General features: G+C 40.0%; 1 long non-coding RNA gene across 2 annotated transcripts; it reads left to right on the top strand.

The window, feature by feature from the left end:
• The first annotated feature begins 4,694 nt into the window (after window positions 1-4,694).
• On the top strand, window positions 4,695-12,146 carry LOC147653988 (uncharacterized). Of its 2 annotated transcripts, none has more exons than XR_015285379.1 (3): window positions 4,695-5,132; window positions 5,269-5,369; window positions 10,894-12,146. It is a non-coding gene; the product is annotated as an uncharacterized LOC147653988 (long non-coding RNA). The 2 variants fall into 2 exon arrangements; XR_015285380.1 differs by lacking the exon at window positions 10,894-12,146 and adding an exon at window positions 8,161-9,040 and having other exon boundaries at window positions 4,901-5,132.
• The last annotated feature ends 9,418 nt before the right edge of the window (window positions 12,147-21,564 follow it).

The following is a 21,564-nucleotide window of genomic DNA, read 5'->3' as shown; positions in this document are numbered from 1 at the left end:
CTACTTTTGATTTTTCAGTGTCACTGTGCATCCAGATTCAAATTTTCACAATAAATTGTCGTGTTTTTTTCATTTAAAAATTTCACCCTCTCATTCTTACTGCTAGAGGTCATGTCAGCAGGATCTATAATTGTATGAGATTTTCAGGAATTGCAGTTACATGTTTCTTCTGGGATGATTGATGATCTTGGTTAAAAAGATAGTATGGTCCCATTAATGACAGAAACTTCCAGGTGCACTCTCAGGAACACAGTCCCAGACTCAAAACTAACTGCTTAGCTGAAAGCAGCGCTTTTGCCTGGAGTGAGTGCAGGTGTCCCTGCTAACAAATCCCCAGGATCTGTCCCAGGAAATCATCCTGGAACTCCAGAGAATTGCTTGAGCACTTGAATGTTTGGACTTCTGCTTTTTTTTTAATTGACTTACCTTGGTGTTGGTCTGTTCCATGGGTCAGGACATCAGGGAGGTGAAATTATCCCAGTTTTTTGCTATGGAGGCTCCACACAAAGTTCTCAGGACACAGACACCTACATCAACAATACCTTTATAACTTCCACTGGCTTAAATGCAGCCCAAATCCAACACACTTGGGGTAGTCGCTCATTCACTATCACTGGATTTTTCCATTTTCTAGTTATTTCTGCCAAGACAAGCCAATCTGTCCACAGATGTCAGTGCCCTGAGACCAGCCCCACATTTTGCAGACACACTATCTAAGATCATGGCTGTATTATGGATTTCAGAAACACTTCCTATATCCTGGATCCAGGTGAATCTTCAGGACCCATCCCATATGCCATGGTGGCAAGTTTGCATCAATTCCTCCCCACTCAAATCTTTTAATCCTTCTGTGGAGGTATGGCAAACTCTGAGGGGTAAGCTGTAACCTAAACAGCTGTAACTTGTGAATGCAAATGAACAAGAATGAGGAAAAGGTCCAAACAAAGGTTTTTTGCCACCATTCATTGGAGCAAGGTAAAGACTATCTCTGAGTCTAGCTGCTGAAGACATGTACTTAGCATGACATCCATACTGCCTGTCTCAGATGATGGTTGGCAGCGGAGACTGCTGGAGTGAAAACTTCACTAGCAGGAGGTTTGAGTCAAACTATCCAGGGTGTGATGGATGTGAGGCTGGGTCAGTCAGGAATGATGAGGGGCAGCCCTCAGGTGTGACCAGGAGCTTGGAATCCCAGTCTGAAGTGGATGGTTGACAAATAGTAGAGGCCCATGGCATGTGCCTCGTCTGTGGAGGTTTAACAGTGAGAGTGATGTGAGGCAAATGAGGAATGGCTGGTGAATTCCTCAGGGCTGCCTATTTCCTTCCAGACAAAAACAGAGGGACAGACACAAAAGAGTTGCATTTGAATCTCACATTGGGGACTTGTCTGTGTATGGCTGCCTTGCATATTTTTTAAAATTTTTTATGTAATTTAAATGTTTGTGGTTTAGTTCATTACAATTCTTAAAAGAAGACTCTTGAAGAAAAAGTTGGGTTTTATCCAGTGACCTACAAAAAGTAATTGCTCTCTTTCCAGACATTCATTAAAAATTAATGATCTGAGTAGTCCAGTAACAAAACTATTCTATTAAAAAGTAGATAATTTTTGAAAAGAAAATACCACAGATATTTACACTGCTACTCAGGAGGGAAACAAGCCACCTGTTTTGAGAACTGCACTAAGAAATGTAAATTGCAGTAAACAACACAGTCCCTCCTGTAAGCTTGCTTCTGTATTTTTTTGCTGCAGTACAAAGGTCCCAGCAGCTCCCTCCCTGCTCCTTGACAAGCTTCTGTCACCTGGAAAAGGGGTCCCTTGGTGTTCGGGCTCCCTTGGGTCCCAGTGCCTGCCTGGGGCAGCTGTTCCCTCGTGGTGGCTGCACGCTGCACCCTGGAAAAGGGCAGCTCCCAGGCTTCAGCTGAACTGTGCTTCTCAGCAGAAAAGGATTTAAACCATTTCTCAATCAAAAGCCAGATACCAAGGCTCTTGTTTATGCTGGAGCAAGCCCCAGCAGCTCAGCAGGGCACGGAGGCCACGGACAGGTTTGCCTCTGACCCCTGGGCACAGCTCTGGCTGCTGCTTGTAGGGGACCGGGCCGTCCCTGGTCCCTCCCTGCTCTGGTGCCCCAGCAGGCTACAGCAGCATCTTCCAGCCTTCCATCAACTTATTGACCAAGCAGAGGTGGCTTGTTTCCCTGCATGGCCCTCAGGGGATGGGAACAGCAGCTCTGCCACCAGCAGCAGGCCTGGCTGGCTCTGCAGCCAGCACGTTTCCTCTGGCCCCTGGTGAAGTGCTGCATATGCTGTGACACCCTCCTGCACCCCTGCTTCCAGAGCACAGCACCCCAAGGCCATCTGTGCCTTCTATTAAGGGATCAGCAGCTGGCTGTGTCAGCTGTGTCTGCTCTAATAAATTAAGCAGTACCAGGGCACATCACTGGACTTGTTTATTTATATTGTTAAATTATTGAAATGCCCTTTGGCTTACTTTTGGCCAAGTAGTGCTCTCCCAAATGACTCTCATGTACAGTCCAAGAAGCTGGCTTAGGCCAGGGACTGCTCCCAAGTGTGATGTAGCTGCAGCCACCCTATTTTACAGAGAAAGAGAGTTTAATAGTATGGATGCTGGCTGTTCCATGCCATTTGGTCTCAGTGTCAGAGAGCAGCTTCAGGCAGGCTTCATTCAGAAATCTAGGTGTGGCTTTTGGGTACAGATATTCTTTTTGCCAATAGTGGAGCATGAGATTAAGATTCCAGTCCTGAAAAATAAACCCATCTCATGCAAACAATTGGAGGGTTTTTTTCCTCATTTTTGTTTTTTCCTGAAATATCTGTCCTATATACTTCGAATATTTTTTTTTTCCAGCTGTTCATATTGCTATTCTGTTTGTAAGAGTCACATGGAGGCATTAACTTTTGCTCTTAATGTTTTAGGGGACCTCTTTCAGGATGGAAAATTGAGCACTAAAGCTGGAAAAAGAGTTTAGGTGTTTTCATCCACCTGAGTAAAAAATCCATAAATAATAACTCTTTGAAAATCCTGTTTCAAGCACATTATGTATTTATACACAATTACATCTATATCTCTCTATATATATGCATGCATAAATAACATCACTTTCCTTTTAAGATGAAAAGCATCTTTTGGGCTCAATATTCCAATGAGCACATTAATGTGTTTACAGATGGTCACAGATCTAAGTTTTTCTTGGATTTCCTTCTGCTTTTTATTTCTCTGTTAATTCCTTTTTCCTAAGAAATAAGTATTTCCCTGCAACACAGACATTTTTTACAAAAAAACCCCATTTAATTAATTCTCTGTTGAATCAACCCAAATGTTCAAGCTTTTATTTTTTGGTTACTGTTTCAAGTCTAAAATGACCTGTGAAAACAGAAGACTTAACACCTGCTGTTTCTTGGACAAACTTATTATCTTTCTGTATTCCAATCCAGGAATGACAAAGGAAGAGCAAACAGTTCTGCTTGTGTCCTTACTCCCAGCTGGAGCCACAGAAGTCTGCATTTTGGTGCTGTGAATATTTTGATAGGGATTTCATCCTTATTTCACACTTACATTTAGGAAACTTTCAACAATGGGAGACACTTCATCTTGTCAAGCCACAGCAGAGCATTCTCTTGATATTCACATCTAAGCTTCTCCTTCTGCCCTGACCCAGAGGAAAAATTTCGTAGCAAAAATCCTGATGAAATCTTCAGATGACAAACATGAGCTCAGCTTTGGTTTGCTACATTCCCTCATGAGAAACTTGAGTCTGAATAAAAATTCTGGGGTGAAAGAGGCCACTTCCTTAAGTTTCCTTGGGTTCATTTGGGAAGGATAAGGCTTCTAAGCCTACCTTCTTGCTCCTTGAGTTCATCAGCAGCTAGCAGAGTTTTCAAAAGCCTTCTGATTTTTACCAGGAAGAAATAATGCTTTTCAAGTATGGAACCAAACATCTAATTTTAGCTTTAGATCTTATTTTTATATGATATCATATATCTTGCTTTCACTATGAGAGTGATGTTTGAACCTTTCAGAAAGTACTCTCAGCCCCGTGGATTTGGATTTCATCTTGTAGTTCTTCTGCTCTTGGCCATGGAAGCAGTGGAGTGCCACAGGAGGCAAAGAGCAGGACTGCCGGCAGCGATGCTGAGCTTGAGAATGAGGTTCCATACGGCTCACAAGAGAAAAGCAAAGATGTGGATCTCCTTGATAGTGCAGAATACATAATGAAACAAGAAGAAGTTTAAGATCTATGATTGCATGATGCTTTGTATTTGAACAAAGAGCCAGTTTAGAATGAAGTGCTTGGAGGAAAAACAAACAAACAAACAAAAAAAAAACAAAAGCAAATTTTGGCTTCAAGTGTTGAGTCATGCTGTGGAAAAAAATGTTGTGCCTCTGATGACAAAGGGGAAAGAAGAAAAGAGAAGAGACACAGAAGGCAGAGCAGAGGATTAAGAAGGAGTCATGCTCAATAGAAAATGATGAAGTCAAATCACAGAGTAAATTCCAAATCATAGAATTTGCTGAGTTGGAAGGGACATTCAGCTCCCTATGGAAAGCTCAGTGTTTGCAGAGAGGCTTCCAGGTGGGTAATGGGAGGAGAAAAGAGGAAACATATTGGGTCTAGATAATTCTGAGTATATGAAACAGGTGTGTGAATGATTCAGGCTGGAGAGAGCAGCAGAGCTTTTGGAAGTAAAATCAAAGAACATGGTGGTATAATAAGAAAACAGAAACTGTACTGCTCTTCTCACTGCTTTACCTTTACTTTAGAATTTTACTGTTTCTTTTAAATTTGCAAGATAACAGAGGCAGTGACTATTGGAGACAATGAACCAACCCAGTTAGCCTTACAGCAAGCTAATATAAAGCATCTGATGGTATTTCCATGCCCTGCAACATGGGATTGGAAATGTTTGGGTTTGATTTGGCAGATTAAAAATCCTTCTGTGTAAAAACTCTGCCCACCTTAACTTTGTTTTGATTCTTTTGAAATTCTTTTTTCAATGTTGTTACTAACTTTAGATAATAAGGCCTTTTCCAGTTGCTTTTAACGGCTTTTATGACTCCAGCTTAACAAAACATCACGGTTTGGTCATTTGTCCTGAGTTCCTTTTGATTTGAGGTAATATGAGACATCTATTTCTCTATTTCTAGGTTTCTGCAAAAAGCATTGTCAGCCTTTGTATTTCTGGGGTTTTATTCTATTTGGTTATGCTTCTGTGCCTTAAGAAATAACAATAATTAATTTGTTCTTACAGAGATTGAAAATGTCTTTCATCTAAGATCTAAAAGCCAGATTATTATTTGCACCAGGAACTAAGTCATGGACCAAGATGCTATTGTACTTGGTGTTTTAAGGGTAGGTGTAAAAATGGTCTTTTCCCAAAAGAGTTTATGACCCAAGAGCATAAGGAGGAGAAGCAGTAGATAAAAAAATTACCTGGGCAGCATAGGGAACTGAAAAATACCATTGGCCATCATGGTAAGTTGGGCTTGCACACCTTTATGCAGAAAGGAACCTTTCTTTTCCCTGAGACTGTGTGCTTACAAAATCTTATGACAAGAGGATTAAAAAATTCTCAAATACAGTTCCAGAACAAGTAGGCATAGACAGAAGCATATTTGCAAACATTTCAAATTTCTCTATTATGAAATTATAAATGCTCCAAACTGGGAGACAGTATCACTGGGAGGATGGAATCCTGGCACACTCAATTTTCTCTGCAGTGCAACTTTTTTTTATTCATCCTGTACCTTTGATAAGATGTGCAAGCTCCCAGCTTCCAAATCAACATTTGCAATGGGCAGCTAAGAGATGAAATCTTTAACTGAATCTGGCTTTTGATGGACTAGTGATTTCATAAAACAGTGTATAAAATGTGATTAAAGCCCCTTCTAATTGTCTGACTAGAGGAAAATTCTTAAGAGTGATGATATCCTTTGTCTCTCAATTAGTACGCTTAGCACAACCTGTGGCTAGTGGGAAATATGATTTTACTAAACACTAAGGTAAGGCAATGCAAGACATGGCTTGTACTCATGACTTTTGATAATTTGCTATTTTGCAGAGTGAATGACATGCCTGAAAGTTAGTGTCATGTGTCACACTGATAATAAAGCTTGAATTAAAGAGAGATCTAGTCAAGTATTCAGAAAGACCAAACTAGAGTTCAGCTGTTTTTCAGCGAAAGATGACAGACAAGGTAGCATGCCAAAGCCAGCATTAAGTCAATCAAATCAATTGGTTGATGCTTCCCTGCCTTATGTGGATTTGCTGTTGCTCCCTTAAGAATGATATAATCTGCCCTGCCTGGGCCACTTGGGTGGTGCTGTCTGTCTCAGGCACCTGCAGACCAAATGTGTCTGGTGTGTTAGTGATGGAGCCAAGGTCCTTTTGAACTACAATGGGCAATAAATCCACCACAGCTGCAACACAGCAATGATGAAAGGAAAGCTTGTACCCTCTAAAACCTAGCAAACCTGACTCTTTTGGAGAAGTATCCAAGAATCAAGAAAAAAATGCCCTGAAAATTAGAGATGATAATAGTTTAGTGGGTTAGGCTGGAAAAAAATTTGGAATAAATGTAGAAAGATTTGATACACGGTTTCTAGTGACTAGAGGGAAAGAAACGCTTATATGTTTATAAAGGATTAGTGGCAAATTTACAGTGATATCTTTACTTCAACTTGCAACTGCCTGGGCATAACTAAAGGAAGCAGCTATGATCTAATATTTTTTCAAGTATACATTGTGATTTTTATTATCATAGCTATAGGATTGACATCTTCCAAGATAAAAAATCCTGAATAAATTAATCAAGCTTATGAAACTGGCTTACAGGTAATAACATCTTAGCTGTACTTCTTACAGATGATATTTTTATCATCTGTAACTGTTCAGGAATGCAAGCAATATTCTTTGAGGTACTTAATAACCCCAAGAGCTTGATTTTGTTCTGATTAAAAGCTGTATCCTGATGTAACAAGCTGGGTCTATTGTCAGACACTGCAAGACTCACAATTGAGTCTTTTAATGTCCTTTGAATCGGAAGACTGACATCTTTCAGAATGAGGTGTGCTGATCAAAGTTCTGGGGTGCAAGCAGATAAAATTATTGCATTTTCCCCAATGCTCTTGTAGAAGATCTTGTCTACACAAGGAAGGTGACAGAGCATTTTCCATCTGAGTTTTTCAAACAGGAAAGGAATGTCATCATACTCCAAACAGCAATGGTGCTGTGTTTCTCTTAAAAAAGTCCCTCACATGTGTGTAGGACTTTGTCTGCCCGAGCATAAGGTTACAGTGAGAGGCAGAGCAGTGACAGGACAAACAGCCTGAGTTTGTCTCAGTGGTATATCTGACATGCCACATAGCATGGTGATTTATTAATGTTGAAGCACACACTGAAGTAATTCAAAGTAGACTCTTTCATCTCAAAAGACAAGATTCAGTTGGCTGTAAGTATCCTCTTGGAAACAGATGTTCTAAAAGTGAGGTCAAGCGGTTTATGGATTGGCAGAGGCTAGTCGAATTATATTTTCATTTTTGAGCTTGTCTTCTGTGGTGACTTCATCTATATTGTCTACTTGGTGGCAGCATAGAGTAGTTTCAGGTCTTGATACAACATAGCAGAGTGTAATTTTGAAGTTTATGGACCTGGATTACGTAAAGAGCATCAGTTTTTTAATGTGACTAGAAGACATAGATGTTGCATCTATGTGATTGTGGCCTACTGAACCTTCACAATGGTTTAATTTCCATCAAATGATGCTGAAAGCTTCTAGGTTTTTTTAGTTTTCTACTGATCCTTTCCCCAAGACTAATAGGCATGAAGAGAACTTCACAGAACATGAAAATGGAGCATCTGTGATACTGATTCTGAAGTCAGCAACCAAAAAGAAAATGAGGCTATGTCATATGAAGTGGACCCAGCTGACAGAGGAGATTGATTTTTTTTATTTTTTTAATTTTTTAAAATTTTAAAATATTATAGCAGGTTATGTTTTTGTTTAACACAACTTTTCACAATGTCGTAGTTATGGAACTATATGTATCTAGTAATTTCCAGAAAGATGAAAATTGAAAAACAGGCAGATTGCATGCTTTTAATTTCAACTTGAATGCTTCTCCTTTTCTGGTTATGATTGCAGGCTAAAAAGGAAATACCTCACTGATATTTTTGGGAAGTGTAAAAGAGAAACAAGCCCCTCCTCAGTGTCTTTGGTTTGCATGGTGCTTTTGAAGAGCAAACAGAGATGTTCTTATGTCTGTATAAGTCAGGGACAGCCAGTTGTGGGGTATTTGACATCACAGATCTGAAGACTCTGCTGAAGAAAAACAGGGAGGCATCAGTAATTTATGAATCAGGATGAAGGAGAAATACCCAGACTGCTTAGGAAAATATGGTTACTCAGTAACTTGCTGGGGAGCCTTTATTATAGGCCAAGACCACAGAGAATTTCAGTTTGATTGAACTTCTGGAAACCTGTGTCATTCTGCATCTGAGCAAGTCAGTCCTTGGAGTCCTTTATTATAGGAAAAGGTTTGGGAAAAACTTTCAGAGAGCCAACATCCCAGTGATTTGGCTCCTGATTTATGATGTGCCAGCTCCATCTAAATAAGGCTGAAGACATGCTGACCTGTGATATCCACAGAATCACTTAGGGCGCGTGTGACTGACTGCTCCCAAGGCTGGTGTCTTTGAAAGGCTCTGTGGGGACCTGAACCTGGGAAAATCCTTCTGAGGACATCTCTAGGTCAACAGTTCTCTGCAGAAATATTTAACTTTGTTTACCACTCTCCAAAGAAATCTAGCTTTTCCCAGATGGTTCCTTTCCTTTGGGAGAAACCTATCCAGGTGGGAAACAGTGTTCTCAGGTGGGTATAGAGCATGAAGTCTGCCCTACTGGATTGAACTGGACTGGATGAAAGGATAAGGCATGCACATGTTCTCTTCATCACTTACAAGCTGGTGCCTGCAGCAGTGATTTATCCAGTAATGAGCTAAATAAAGGGAGTGTATCTTTGCTCATTACTTTGAAGCAATTTAAATTAATTTTGCTAATAAATTAAATATGTCTAAGTGTTAGAAGCCTAGGAGAGCAGAGAATGACATGTGATTGTGAAAAGCTTGTGAAAAAACATGGGGATTTTCCCTGTGGAAGTGGATCTAACATCCTAGTAGTTCAAGAAGACTATTCTGGGGGAAAATCTGCAGCTACAGACCTCTTTCTCTATTCCAACTCTGCTATAGAAACTCTGTTTTTTACTTCTCACTGTGCTGTGGGGCTTAGTGTCTCTGTCCTTAGTATCACCTCACTGATTATTATTGTAGGGGTATTTTTATTCAGAAACTCTCTTGCTTTCCCCTCAGCAAGTTGGTCCAGGTCAAGATGAGATGGTGCAAGAGGCAACATCCCCTTATACTTTACTCCAAGAAATACTGTGAGGGAAGAAGATTGCCTCCTCTCTCTGCTTTTCCCACCAACTCTGTGACCTGGTTCATAATGTGGTCCATGATCACTTGGTTGGACACAGATGTGGGTCATGCCACAGAGAGTGTGGCATTTCATTAGTGGCATTTGTCCCAAGGGTCTGCAAAACTAAACTAGGTCTCGGTTATCTTGATCCCCTCTCGTAAGACATTTGACCCTTCCAGCAGCACTCTCTCTCTTTTCTGTGCTTCTTTTTGTCCTTTGATCAATAGTTATAATGTGTCACTGATTTCTTATTATTAAATGCTGAAGGACACTACAACTCTGCCTTTTTCTCATTATCTTTCATTTGTACCATTTTGTTCTCTTCTATCTCTCTGCCACCTTCATTTTCTTTCTCTTCTCCTCCTGTGAATTTCCTCTTTCCAAATGCTGCCTGACTTATCAGTGCAGTGTCTGCAGCCAACAATACTATTTGGATATCCTTTGTTCTTTACAGACACCTCCTCTCTGATCTCCAGACTGGTGTCCTTGTTGCCTTCTTCCCTGTTGTGCTTGGCAGACTACAGCAGAACTCCAGCTGGGAGCCCGATTTAAGTTTAACACCATGCTTATTCGTTATTCTTTCACTTTGGCTGCAACTCTAACATTGTACTCACTATTGCCTTTTTTTTTTTTTTTTTGTAGCTACTGTGAGCCTGGGAGATAGAAGTGGGGTGTTTCTACACAATAATCCTATTATCTAGTGAAGTTTTATATGCCCAGCATGTTTTTGTTGAACAGCCTTTCTCTCATATCTTTCCTGGCTGTTCAGGAATGCTTCAGATCTCTTCAGTGCTTAATGTCTGCTGCGTGCTTACCCTGGGAATGGGCTTGCCAGAGGGCACAGAAAGACTGGAGATGTCCAGGTGCCTCTTCTCAAACTGAATTAAATTAAAATACAAAGGATGTATATGAAAATGGCATATTAATCACTCAGACCCTTATCAAAACCTGCACCCCCACTGCAGTTAATTACAGAATTTAAAAAAAGATAGGTCTATCAAAGCAAGCTCCTGATTAAACCTAATAACACCTCTGCTCCTTGGTAAATGTGATGTACAGGAATTCTGAAATTTGCCTAATTGCATTTGGATTCAGATGTGTCTTGTTTCCCTCTGTCCTTAACTTGCTGTTACATGAGTTCTAAAGCCAGAAAACTCATTCATGGGTGGGATGTGGCTGCTGAGGGCATTCTGGAGCTAAGGAACAGGTAAAAGAACATGTGCGCTCTCAAGTACATAAACATGCATGTGTATGTATAAGCATACGCACAAATGTCCACAAGTGTGCATGTCAATGTATGTCTGAAGGGACTGAGTGAAGCACAGGAAAATGGGTGCCAACATTAGTTTTGGGCAGGGGAGGTTGGTGGCAATCAGAGGGTAATAATTTTGTTTATGTTTACAGACTGTCTAGGTATCTCTGCCATCTGTTGCTCCCAGACACTCAGGAAAGTGGCCTATATCTCTTCTGGCAAAGAAATGACAAGTGAGGAAGAGGTCAGAAAGGTTGATAAGAAGGTGTCACAGTCTCCAAATGACTTGTGACTGTTGAAACACAGGTCCTTATTTAGAAGATTAAATGAAAAAACTTGCATCTGTAATGAGAGCTTTGCTTTTTCATCGTCTCAAAGAGGATCATGGCCATGAATGGTTGATTTGAAATTATGCCAGTAATAAGAATTAATTCATATTGATATTGACATTATTGTTAGCAACACTGACAGTGGCAATAATAATAATAACAACAACATTATTATAGTGGTAAACTTGTGACAAGCACTTTGTGTGCATGTTACAGGATTAGATTCAAGAATTGTCCTTGTAAAAGGCCATATGAGTATTTAAATGTCAACATGACTTTAAAGTAATGTGATCAGAAAGAGGAATGTTCACTTGATACAGCAGGTAAAGTTGATAATGATAACAAATAGTACAGGACACTTTAAACAGAGACATGTTTGCAAAATGTTGACAACAATAAGCAATATTTACCCCCAGTTCCATTTGTTTATTGTTTCCTTAGGTGTGATGAATGTTGTGTAACAGCAATGATAAAGCCCTCTTTAAAATAATCTGTCTGTAAAAATGCAGTTAGGCTATGCTGAAGAAATAAACCAAACTCATGTTTAAAAGCTTGGTTTTGGTAAAAACATATATTCTGGTAGAAGTCTGTGCTATTTCTAATTGCACTTTGATTACTTTTTTGTGTACATTGATATAATACAGTCACATTTCCTCTACATTTTTTTAAAATTAACAAGGGCAGGACAGTAGCATTGTTCTGTCAATTCTTCATGGCCTTTGAGGCTTAAAAATGATAACAAAGACAAAAAGAAATTCCATCTGAATGTGCTCCTAACAAGAAAGAATTGGACTTAACTAAAATAACTTGATATTGGTTTGACACACCTTGTTAGAAACCACACAAATTTCCAGCAAGATAAAGAAACAACTTGGTGCTTTAGCATGAGAATATCCATTTTCTTGATTTAGATGATAAATTAACCATCAAAATGATAAATTAACCATCTTCTGTTTATGCAGTAGCACTCTGTTAACAATCTTCCTTTGGTAAAAGTGAATATTGTGTCAAGATGACAAGTTCCTTCTTCAAATGTCCATATACTTTAAACAAGGCCTGTGAGAAGAAAGATGGCCTATTCCTCCCGTTATCATTCACTCCATCACAATGAAAGAAAATTCTGTAAAATGGAAAATTAAAGACAATTATAATGTAAATTATAAAAAGTTTTATAAAACATATTTTTTAAATGCAGCAATAAGAAAAGCAGACAACTTTATCACCTAAAAATTGTCTATTTTTCTCCCAAATATTTTATAGATCTCTTTTATACTTAAACTGACATGATATAGTATTAGTTATGTGTATTTTTGGCATACAAAAAGTATAAATTTCTTTCAGTAGAGGACCAAAACATGTAATTCATAATCCAAGTTCTTTAAACTGTAGTATATACAGTAAATGACATATTTCAGGTATTTTTTCTGTATTAATTTAATAAATTAGTAATTTATTAAATTGTAAATGTATATTAAATGTATTAATAAATTAATTAATAATTAATTAATCTAAGTCAGGAGTACAGGGAATTTTTGTCTGTGGAAAATACAGCAGATGTTGTTTCACCCACATCCAGATACCTCAAGTTTAAAAAGAAGCAGTTGGAAGGCAAAAACTTTAAAGATTTAAATTCACATTAATACTGGGAAGAAGAAAGAAGTATTACACTTCTATTGCTTTGAAGCACATGGAAAATCTCCAGAGATGACTGAGATAAATTTCTGCAGGGAGAGTGTAATTTGTCACTGTTTCTGACCTTTTTTCTCCTCTTTCTTGAAATCCCCTTTAAATATCCCATTAAAAAGGATGAAGGGTTTATTCCTCATGGTAGCAGACCAGTCTGCACTCAGTACAGCCCCACAGGACTCAGAAGAGCACCTTGAAGTACATGGGGCTTTAGTCATTCATTTGCTATTAGCAGGCAAAATTGATGGTTTTATTTACAAAGAAAAATGTTTTTCTTGATGAATGCCATAAATATACCAGTGCTGGAACAGTGCAGTCCTCTTAGGAACAGAAAATATTTGGCTCATCTTAATTGCAAGAATGGGACATTTTTTCCTTGAGATACAAATAGGACTTGGGCCTCAGTATCCCATTACAAACTATAAAAAACACAGCTTTAAGCAGATCGATTTCTCTGCATCTTAAAATACAACCTCCTGACAGAAAGATGGCTGCTTCTAAAGATGTGGAAACAAGCCAATCTAATTTTTATAACTGCCTGTATGTGTATAAATGTTTCTGTTTTAATATGCTGCCCCAGGCCTTGAGGTTCATGTTATGCTTATAGACTTATTTTTCTAATTGCTGAACAGCAGAAACTTTCTGTGATTCACTTGGATTGGTAAACACTTTCAGAATAGGTTTTTGGTATGAATAATGCTTTTAGTGCTGCACTTAAGATAGCAGTCACATTGGGGATATAATTGCTTAACTCATTAATTTTTTTCTTTTTTGACAGCATGAATTTTCATAAAGTTTGAATAACTACAGGGGAAAATAAGGGGAAAAAACTGAACCCAAATCAAATGCCAACACCCTTTCTCTGGACTATATATACATATGTGAAAAGTAAAATTCTTGAGAGTCTTTAGGGCTGTTTGCAATAGTGGGCTTTGAATGTGAATGCCATTGTTAGTCATTCTGTGTTTATTTTGAAAATGTATTTTGCTTAGATATAGGTAAAAAAATAGTTTTGAACTGTAAGCCTTTCCTTTTTGCAAGACATTGAAGGGGGAGTGCCCTGCTCAGTTTGCAGGAGATACCACCACCCTGAAAGGCAATCCTGACTTCTTTCCAGTAAAGCGCGTAAAAGGATGACAAAGAAATCCTTACACCTATCTACAAGCAAGGCCAAAATAAAAAGGGAACCCCTCAGCTTGTCTCAGTGTACACCCTTTGCATCCATGTCTTCAGGACTGTAGGTTTAAATTCTTAGGAACTTGAAACAAAACACTTCTTCATTTGGGCTTTTGTAGCAGACAGACTGACAAATAGCCAACTTGTGTGGTGACTCTGAATCTTTCACACACTGAACACACAGAGTTGCTGAGGAGGGGGAGTTGTTCTGCGGGATTTGTGGAGTTTTTGGTGAAAAATGCACAGTCATTGAACTTAATAACTTTCTCTGGCTGTGGATTTTGTTTTGTGTCTTTTGTTTTTAATAATAAGTGTACTTTTTACTCTAAAGCAGAATGACCTGCTGGAAACAGCATATGGTTTTCTTTATATCAGACACAAGATGTGGCTTATTACCTCTGAAGATAAGGGGTACACCATCAGCACTGTTTGGGAACACAAGTAAACTCTTCTACGATAGCAGAAGATAGCATGCTGTAGTTTTTTTTATCAAAACCCATCTGCCATTGCTTTTGAAGCATAGGGATGTTCGTTTCTTGTGAGCAGAACAGAGAACTATCCCTTTGCATAACAAAACTAAACTTACATGAGAAATGTATGATTATACCTTTCTGATATAGGTTTTCACCTTGGACAGAAATTATACTGATATGTCTCTCTCTAAATATATCTCCATATATATATATATATATACGTTTATATATAAGCATAGGCATATACATATGTGTACACAGATTTGAACTGTACATGGGAATATTTTGAAACTAAAGGAAGCTGCAATGAAAGACATTGTTAAATCAGATTTCATTTCTTGTAGCTGTCTCCTTCTTTCCTTTGACCTTTCATTATCATCAACCCAATGCTTCCCATGACTTAATGTGTGTCTGTGCCTCATTCACTGGTGTTTATAGAAAGATTTTCTTCCATGATGTGCTGGTTTTGCTTGGCCACACTTGTGGTAGACACCACTGGTCGAGACTTTCTGGATTTCTGCCAATCCAGGATTTGGCTTTAATTTCTTGTTTCCAAAAAAATGCCAGTCCAGGGGACTCCTCAGTCTGATGTACCATTTTCTTTGCAGTGCTCTGAAAGCCTCAGAACAAATTCCTGTATCTCACTATCTGCCAGAGAAATCCACATTTCTATCTTTCTGAGACCCAGTAAGCTCAGAACCACTTTTTCCCTTTTTTCCTTCATTGTGAAGAGACATCAGTTGTGATCAGACTGCTCTGCCTGGTTCAACACCCACTGCCAGCACGTGACTGCCCAGCAGAGCCATGACCCCTCTCCTGGGAGTCACCTTGCTTCTCTAGAAAACTCCAGTCAGGGGACATTTTATCAGCTTTTAAAAACTGTGCTGGAGGTAGTTCTGATGACTTGAATCTCGATATAAAATGCTTATCAAGGGGCAGATTGCAAGTTAGATTACTTGTTGATTAATTAGTTTTCCTTAATTAAATTAATTCATTGCAATAGGAACAGCTGCTAGACTTCACAAGGACTGGAGTTATTGTAGTACTGGAATATATTGGAATATTAACTGTTTAGCACAGGACAGAGAGTATTTAAATGCATCCTGTGAAAATGAAAATGTACTGCATGCAATACATGCAGTTTCCAAAGAAGATATTTTTGGAAATTCCCAGGAGCAGGATATGAAAAAAGTTGAAACAAAATAAGAATGTGGCATTTAAAACTCCTTGCATTACTAAGGCACTCACCTCTGTAAAATAGTCTGCATTTTCCTGCTCACCCCTCTTTTCCTGAAACAACCACTGGGAAAAATAAATCACAGAATCACACAATTAACTAGGTTGGAAATGACCTTGGAGATCATCAAGTCCGGCCTATGACCTAACACCACCTCATCAACTAAACTATGGCACTGAGTGCCATGTCCAGGCTTTTTTAAACACCTCCAGTGACAGTGACTCCACCACCTCCCTGGGCAGACAATTCCAATGCCCATTCACTCTTTCTGTGAAGAACTTTTTCCTAATGTCAGGTCTAAACTTCCCCTGCAGCAGCTTGAGGTTGTGTCCTCCCATCCTGTCACTGGTTGTCTGGGAGAAGAGACTGACCAGCACCTGACTACACCCATCCTTCAGGAAGTTGTAAAGAGTGGTAAGCTCTCCCCTGAGCCTCCTTTTTTTTCATTCTAAACAACCCCAGCTCCCTCAGCTGTTCCTCACAGGGTTTGTGTTCCAAGCCCCTCACCAGACTCGTTGCCTCCTCTGGACGTGCTCAAGTGTCTCAACATCCTTCCCAAACTGAGGGGCCAGAACTGGACACAGAACTCAAGGTGTGGTCTCACCAGTGCTGAGTGCAGGGGAAGAATGACCTCCTGCTCCTGCTGGCCACACCATTCCTGATGCAGGCCAGGATGGCATTGGCCTTCTTGGCCCCCAGGGCACAGGGCTGGCTCATGTTGAGCTGCTGTCAACCACACCCCCATGTCCCTTTTGCTGTCCAGCCACTCTGTCCCCAGCCTGTAGTGCTGCATGGGGTTGTTGCAGCCAAAATGTAGGATCCAAAACCTGGGCTTGTTAACCCTCATATTGTTGGATTCAGCCCATCAATCCAGCCTGTCTCTCTGCAGAGCCCTCCTTGCCTCCAGCAGATTGATACCTGCTTCCAGCTTGGTGTCATCTGCAAATTTACTGAAAGTGGACTCAATTCCCTCAACCAGACCATCTATGAAGGTATTAAATAGGACTGGGCCTAGCACTGATCCCTGGGGGACACCACTAGTGACTGGCTGCCAACTGGATATGACATCATTCATCACTTGGATGCTCTCTCCAACGTGCCTTCATGTGGCTGGGAGCTGGCTACTTTCTCTTGGATTCCTTTTTCCATCAGTCATCCAGGATGAGCTAAAACATGGATTCCAACCCCTTTCCTCTTTTTTCCTGGTGTCACAACACTTGTCAATGCTGATTTCACCCCTCATTCTTCTCTCACCTCCTCAGTCCCTGTCCCTCCAACCACAAAGTGCTCAGGAAGCCTCCTCAGGTGCCTACATGTAAACTCATACACCTTATTCCTAGTGCAGGAGCAAAAGAAGGATTGTCTTTGGGTTCAATTTAGCCTCTCTTCTGCAAGGGCTCCCCCAGTGAACTGGTTTCCCCATATGATTGGCTCCCTCAATCTCTCTTCTGTGTGGGTTCTCTGTTTCCAATAAAACAGTCTCCATCAGAAAGGTTTGGTGTTCGTCACCTCAGTATGGGGTCTGTGATTTAGCAAGGACAGATTTTGGATTGCATTTTACCTCTCACAGGTCATTGATCAGTGTTTCTCATGCACAGACCCTTGTTTTTATTTCAGCACAGATCTGTGACTTTGCCTGCTGCCCAGCCAGGGGAGCCTGACATTTCCTTTATATCTGAGACAGTTCTTGTGTTAAGCTTTTCTCGTACTTCAAATATTTATACTGCATCTCTCGGGTGAATTTGTTCATACTGTCTTGGGTAGCATCTCCACCTCCTCTACAAAGGCTGTTTATGCAAAATTCCTCCTTGGGGAAAATCCCCCTATGCTGAGGAAATTCTGAGCTCCCTCTGCAGGTTTTACTTCAGTTACAATATGGATTTGATCCATCTCCTGTGCAATGGCTGTCGTGATCAGGGATGCCCTTGTGAATACTTTTCATGCTCAACTGTTTTATCTGATTTCTCCTTAGAGAGCATCTTTGCTGCTCCTCAAAGCTGTATTAACTCTGACAGTCTTCTCAATACCATACCCTGGGGAATTTTAATTTTCAATTGTCTCAGTAATCTGTGTGTATGTGTTTTAATTGCATGAATATTTCCTCTTGTAGATCCCAGTTCCTTTTGCTCAGTGTATGCACACAGTGAAGAACCCTGATTTCCATCAAGTGCCAGTGGAAGGAACTGAAAAAACATAATGAGTCCTGAAAATTTTCCCCCAGTCCCTGCACACCTACTCATCTAAATCCATGTAGGCTCCACCAATGCTTAAAATAATCCAGAAAAATCAGAAAATAAGATAAGAAGAAACAGGATATACTTCAAATTTCCAGATGAAGTCTCAGGGAGAAAAAATGGCATGGTTACTGCTAGAAAGTACTTATGATCATTAAAAAAACCAGTAGGAGCCTGAAGAAATTTGACTGAGTTTGTGCTGCAAGAGGAGAAACAGCCATAAGCAACCCAGAAGTTCTTTCTTACCTCATCAGGGTATCACTTTCATGGTCCACAAATACTGTATTCAGATTCTGGGAATCTAATCTTCCCAGTCAAATGTCAGAGCTAATTTATTCCCACTATTTCACTTTTAATACAATGTCTCAGCAGCCAAACAGTGCAACTTGAGCTTGGTTTGCACTGAGGGGCTGTTAAAGGGGTAAAGACTGGTTTTGGTAATTTCCTGAGATCACTGGCATGGGGGCAGAGCTGATGAGGGACAGATTTTTTTGGGTTTCCAGAAGGAGAACAGGAGGTCTGAAAGTACAGAAGCAGGGCTGGGTCCATTACCAGCAGTTATCCTGTAGTGCTGTAGTTTATGAAGCCTGATAAGCTGTAAAATTTTGGGCAGTAACTTTATGAGACTATTAACCTTTGGTATCTAAAATGTGGACTTGAGCTAAGTGTTTAAATGCCTTTGATGATCAATGGAGGAAACAGGCATAACTGGGTCAGGATTAAAAGTGTGCACTGCAAATGTCCAAGGACTGTCATTTAAATCCCTCTTATTGCTATTTTCACCCATAGAGTCCATCCTTGGTTAGCAAGTAAAAGCCCACCCTGGCTGTGAATAACTAGGTTTATTTTATAAAGATGTCAGAGAATGAAAGCTGTGTTCTCTGGACTTTTGGTGTAGCTGTAGTACATGATTGGTCATATGACCAACTTTGAGCAATCAGTCAAGCATTTAAAAGAACAGTTTATGGAAAATGAGATGCTCTGATGAAGAGTACCCTTAGGATAGAGAGTTGACATAAACTGAACAAGCAGCCCTGCTCAGTCTCACCAAGCTTTGCCAATCCTATTTAACCCCAGAGGGTTGTTAAACGTGGGATCAGGAGGGCTGTGGCTAGGGATTGTTAACCAAAGCTGATTCATGGTGAAGGGTGGTGTCAAAACCAGGAATCCAGAGCACAGTAACAAGATTATGTTAGAGAGACAGAGACAGATCCACTTCAGCCCTTCTTTCACTGCCTTGTCAAATGTAAACATGGGACTGAAATTTTTCTTAGTTTCTCAGCTCTTCACTCTCTGCTATTGCTCACCCCAGCTTTGCTTCCCTGTCTTTTTTCACTGGCTTCTTTCTGTGGTACATAAAGATCACAGAGGGGCTGAACAGATGGAAATCTTCTCAGCTTTTCTGGTCTGTTCTGTCCTTCTGCGCTTTATAAACACATTCAGTAAGGCTTCCTGAGGGACCTGGCACACACCACCCATCAAAACTCGGTTTCTGTGTAAGTTCAGACAGACCCTGCCACCCTGCCCCACCCACATCCTGCACTAGGTTGGGTGTCTCCCTTTGAGCTGCCTGCTCCCTGGCACAGGCAGAGTGTAGAGTAAGCACAGGGTGCTCTAAGTCCCACTCTCCTTTAGTCCCTGCTGCTAGACACAGGCCTGGGCAGCAGTCACAGGAGTCATTTCTAAGGCACCTTCATTTGAGGCTGTCCCAGTTAGTGCAGACACCTTTGGTACAACTGCCAAAATTCAGCAGACAAGGAGAAAATACACTGACTGCCTTAAATGTCATGGGACACAAACCTGTAGGGCGATTTTTCATTTAATCTTTATTTTGTCTTTTTTATTACCCTCACTGGACCTGGTGGAACATACAGGTATTCTGCTCAATTTAAAACCAGGCCACTGGATTTTAGTCTATAGACACAAGAGTTGGAATATATGCCTTTACATTCTTAAAAAAACCCTTTTACATTCAAGGAAAGTGTTCTTGTTGACTTTTTTTGAAAAATGAAATTGCAAAAAACATGCAGATGTTGGAACCAGAATATAGGAATATAAATACTTTTCCCAGAAAGATTTTTTGGTATTTTTTTTTCTTTTCTTAAATTTGTTTTGACAAAATAAATGGTGTTTTATTGGTATTTATTAAGTCTAAATGAGGCTCTTTACATAAAGTGAAGTTTCATGGAGCTCAAGTGAATCTCTTTCCCTTTTGAGAGACTTAGTCTACTGGATGTCAGCTTCAGGAAAGTTCCTATTCCTCTTGGATTTTTTGCCACTTTTTCTATACCTCCTCTTTTTCATGTCTTTTTCATACTCCTCCTGGTCTTTCATAACCTGTAATGTAAAAGAGTCTTTTGTCTATTTCGTACACTGGTCATTAAAAACACCTAAATATTTAGCTCAAATATGTGTTTTGGATCCCAAAACTGAATACAGTTAATAAATCTGTTGTTAATTTCCATGTTTCACCTCCTCCTGGGATGGCTTTACTTTGGCTATCATCTCCCTCATCCAGGTTTATATGACACTTGGTCTGCTAGATCTGAACTAGCATGGTACCTTCAGCATCAACATCGGGACAAATTCCTCTCTGCACAGTTTCTAGTGCTTTCTCCTTTTCTCTTTCCTTCTTTGTGCTGTTTCACAGCTCTTTTCTACTCCTGACTCGGAAACCGGCTACCTCTTAATTCATCCATGGCAAAAAGAAGAAAGAGAATGGATTAGCTCAGTTGGCTGAAGTTTGATTCCTTTAAGTTGCAGAGGGAAAAGCAGTGATGGTTTTGTTTGAAATGGTAGTTCCATGTTAAAAACTGTCCCTTGTCAGTTGAAGGGGAGTTCATCTGACAACAACCTTCTGTATCTGGGCTTGTTGTCCAACCTTCTGTAGTAAAAGGAGAAAATGAGCAATTCTCCTAATGCTGAAGGAAATATCTAAAACAGGTGATGAAGGCCCCCAAGTTAAACTTGAGTTAAAGTCTGGAGTTATGTGATATCACCTCAGCAGTCTTGAACTGTCTTATAGAGAGGTTGCATTCTAGAGGAGATTTTTAAAATAGTAACTTCAACAGCATCTCAGCAGATGCAAATTGCACCCTGTTGCTCAGTGTTTCAATTTCTCTTGGGGTAGACAAGCAGTTTCATTTTGCCTAAGGTAAATCTCTCTATGTAGCTCTGGTGCCTGCTAGTTCAGTGCTGTAATGACACCTAGAAGATGCTGATGATTTTCCTCTCAGCACACAGAGTTCATTTCCTTCACCCTCTGTCTGAACTTTGTCCAGACTGAATCAGAGTGCTGTCTGCTTTGTTTTTACCATCTATGGTTCCTAGGAAAGTGGTATTTTGAGGCAAAGTTCACCGAAAATGTGACATTCAGAAGGTTTTATGGAAATTGTCAAAACCACTATGGAGCTGTTCCCTAGAGGACTCAGCCTAAATGCTCGTGTTATATTGGAGCTTTTCAGACAAGTGCTTCTCATGCATAGGGCTGCCTGCTGAAGAGGACATCAGAGATAGAGGAAAGGAAAAGGCTAAACTTAATTACATCTGGTTGGAATGTGAAGGAGCTCCACTGATTTTATATGTTTTAGACAGGGTTCAGCTGAATACTGCTGGCAGAAGTGTGTTTCTCAGAATGGTGGAATAAAATCAAGGTGAACTCTTACTCCTCTGGCTGAAGGGGCAGTAG

The sequence above is a fragment of the Cyanistes caeruleus genome, chromosome 3 (assembly GCF_971803275.1).
Source record: "Cyanistes caeruleus chromosome 3, bCyaCae1.hap1.1, whole genome shotgun sequence".
NCBI classification, from domain to species: domain Eukaryota; kingdom Metazoa; phylum Chordata; class Aves; order Passeriformes; family Paridae; genus Cyanistes; species Cyanistes caeruleus.
This window is presented reverse-complemented; position numbering and strand designations above follow the sequence as displayed.